A 3,735-nucleotide genomic window follows, 5' to 3' on the forward strand; every position below is an offset into this window, starting at 1 on the left:
ATGCACCTAACACTGAAGCTTCCAAATTTATGAAACAATTACTACCAGAATTAAGAAATGAGATAGACAGCAACACAATAATAGTTGGGGACTTTAATACTCCACTGAGAGCACTAGACAGGTTTTCAAGACAGAAAGTCAACAAAGAAACAATTGAGTATTGTCTCAGACCACAGTGGAATAAAATTGGAAATCAACTCCAAAAGGCACACTCAAAACCATGCAAATACATGGAAATTAAATAACCTGCTCCTGACTGATTTTTGGGTCAACAATGAAATCAAGATAGAAACTTAAAAATGCTTTGAACTGAACAATAATAGTGACACAACCTATCAACATTTCTGGAATACAGTAAAAGTGGTGCTAAGAGGAAAGTTTATAGCATTAAATGCCTACATCAAAAAGTCTGAAAGAGCACAAATAGACAATCTAAGGTCACACATCACAGAAGTGGAGAAACAAGAACAATCCAAACTAAAACCCAGCAGAAGGAAACAAATGACAGGAACAGAGCAGAACTAAATGAAATTGGAACAAAAAACAATAGTAAATCTCTATAAAAAGAAAGAGCTCTGTTCCCTCTTGTTTTTTTAAAAAATAGTCTACATCTACAATATTTATCATTTTAAATAAAAGTGATTACCTAATGATATTAAAATAAAAAAACTCAATATTTTCATGAGAGCACTGTGAGGACAATATAGTTATTTATTCATACATCTAATATTCATAAATTAGAATATTTCAGGCACTGTTTAAAGTGTTTGGTGATAACACATAACATGGAATTGTTGAATTATATTCACATTGCATAAGCTCAGCCAGTTTCAATCTTTATTAACAATTTCAAGAATATAGACAACTAAAAGACTCTCATGAAGCAGAGAGAGACCTCTGAGACCTATCTAGGGTCTCCTAAGGTCTCTAGCATTCTCCAGACCCTTTTCTTGCATAGGGCATACATATCTGGCTCAGATGAATAAATCAGTTTTTTTTAATGTGAGGTTTATGTAATTATTCACATTGTAGTGAGCATTTAATTGATGAGAAATATCCATTTATACCTCAAATCTTGTTTCTTTTTCATAACATTCTTCAAAGAATCATGTCTCATAGGATTTTATATTGATTTGATGTAAGGAATCCTGGAGCAAAGGCATCTTAGAAAAAGTATTCGATAGATAATTTCTTGCTTATAGCAAATATCGTTAGTCTATTTATCTAAAATTTCAATTAAAAGGAGCTCACTTTCTCTGGAAAATAGAGGGAATGAATGGATCACAGACTAGCTACTTTAACTCTGTCCTCGTATAGGAATACAGCAATTAAAACATAAGATTTAAATTATCCTCTATCTACTGAGGAAAGACAGAAAATTAAAAAATGAAATAAATGGGTAGTTGCCAAATGAATATAGCTTTTTTTTTTTTTTTTTTTAAATAAACCTGAGAACATAAATTGGTTGTGCCATGTAGAGTCTGGGATTACAGTTTTAAAGAGAGTAGTCAGGAAAAGCCTAACTATAAAGGAGACATTTGAAGAAAATCCAAGGAAGTGCAGGAAGGAGCCATGAAGGTATCTGAGAGAAAAGTATTCCACACAGAGGGAGCAGCAAGTACAAACGCTGTGAGTTAGGAACATGCTTGGCTTTTCTATGGTGCAGAGAAAATACAAAGTGGCCTGCATGGAGAGAACAAGGGTGAGAAAAGCAAAATATAAGATCAGACGGAAAAAGAGAAAGATTATATGGGGTCTAGGAAAAGTACTATAAATGTTTGCTTTTGTGGTTTGATTGCTTTTGGCATGTTGGCTAAGTTTTATTATTTTAAAAAATTCTCGGCCGGGCGCGGTGGCTCAAGCCTGTAATCCCAGCACTTTGGGAGGCCGAGACGGGCGGATCATGAGGTCAGGAGATCGAGACCATCCTGGCTAATACGGTGAAACCCCGTCTCTACTAAAAAATACAAAAAACTAGCCGGGTGAAGTGGCGGGTGCCTGTAGTCCCAGCTACTCGGGAGGCTGAGGCAGGAGAATGGCGTGAACCCTAGAGGAGGAGCTTGCAGTGAGCTGAGATCCGGCCACTGCACTCCAGCCTGGGTGACAGAGCAAGACTCCGTCTCAAAAAAAAAAAAAAGAAAAAAAAAAATTCTCTTTGATTTTTTTCTCATGGTCTTCTATTTTCTTCAGGTCACATCAAACCCCTCATTTTCCCAGTTTGTAGTTTGCTTAGGCTTTACTTCTGCATATGAATCCTTCCACAAATTATACCAAAAGTCACATGGGAGATAATTTTCTTCCTCTTTGGCTTGAAAGTTGTTGGCATTTGCATAGATAATTTATAAAGTTCATCTGATGCCAGGTGTGTCCTCCTCAGAACCAGATCCATTGAGGTTTCCATCTCTCCAATTCAATCTGTGGTATTCTGCAACAGATTTCTTCAACAGCAACTTATAACTTCGAAAATAAATCTTCCCTTGCTCTGTGGTGAAGTGTAAAACATACTCTAATCCAGCTGGGAGGATATTTGATACTCCTGGACTGCTGAAGAAATCAGTAAGAAGACTCTTTAGACTTAATAGAGTCTTCTTTTACATGAAAACCCTCACCAGCAAATATTATCATGGATTTTGTTTTCTCAGGGCATTTACTGTTCTTAATGTCTATTAATGAGACAAATTTCTCAATGCCTAATTCTATCATATCTAGCAAAAGATAGTCATACAGATGATCTATTATTAGATTATTTGTTCATTTCTTGTTATGGGAGCCATATGTGAATAAGGAACAGTCTGACTTCTTTGAAGAATTCCAGTGATATCTGATTCTAGAATGGTCTTGTAATATTTTTCTTTTTGTACAAAAAACCACATAGATTTTTCAGTGTATACACATTTAAAGTACTTGTGTCACTGTTGCAGTTGCATTCTCCTCTTTAATCAACATGGCATTTTAAATATTTTCACTGAATTTCAGTTCTCTCTTCTCAAGGAATTTCTTGGTTCTTATTATTTTGGGCTTTACAACTTGATCCATGGCTACTGCAACCCACAACCCAAACCACGTAAAATACCAAGTGTTTTTTGTTTGTTTGTTTGTTTTTAATATTCAATGAGATTAAAAAAAAAAAAAAACAAGAGAAGTGACATGATACCTCCTACCCATTGTACGTGTCAGTGTCATTCTAGATCTTGTATTGAGAGTAAACTGTGCATTTCTGGGAGGGAAAGTAAGAGTGGAAGCAGGGAGACCAATTATAAAGATATAACAATATTTCTAAATAAGATCAGATAGAGTCTTGGACAAGAGTATTAGAGGTTGATGTGGTAAAAGCCCTAGTATGTCTTGAAGACAAGACAGAACGGAATTTTCATGTGAATTGCCCTCAGGGTCTGAGAGAAAGGAGAAAATCACAGATATCATCAAGGATTCTTACCAGATCAATGTGAAGAAAGGCGGAGATTACAGCTGGAGTAGTTTGGAGAGATGAGTGTACAACAATTTGGGGACATGTTAAGTTGGAGATGTCTACTAGAAATTCTAAACTAGATGCCACAGAAACAGACATCCAAATTTAGATTCCAGGGAAGAGAGTAAGGCTGGGGATACAAATTTTGGAATTTTCAGTGACATTTAAAGTCATGACTCTTTATTAGATCATCAAGGAAGTGACAGGAAACTGAAGAGAAAAGAACCAAGAAGTCAATTTTCCACTGAGAGACATGGGGGTAGAAC

General features: G+C 35.7%; 1 pseudogene; it reads right to left on the minus strand.

Moving 5' to 3' along the window:
- Nucleotides 1-2,234: 2,234 nt before the first annotated feature.
- On the minus strand, nt 2,235-3,036 carry LOC105486419 (ribosome production factor 2 homolog pseudogene; annotated as a pseudogene).
- Nucleotides 3,037-3,735: the final 699 nt, after the last annotated feature.

Source organism: Macaca nemestrina, chromosome 3, assembly GCF_043159975.1.
Source record: "Macaca nemestrina isolate mMacNem1 chromosome 3, mMacNem.hap1, whole genome shotgun sequence".
Taxonomy (NCBI): Eukaryota; Metazoa; Chordata; class Mammalia; order Primates; family Cercopithecidae; genus Macaca; species Macaca nemestrina.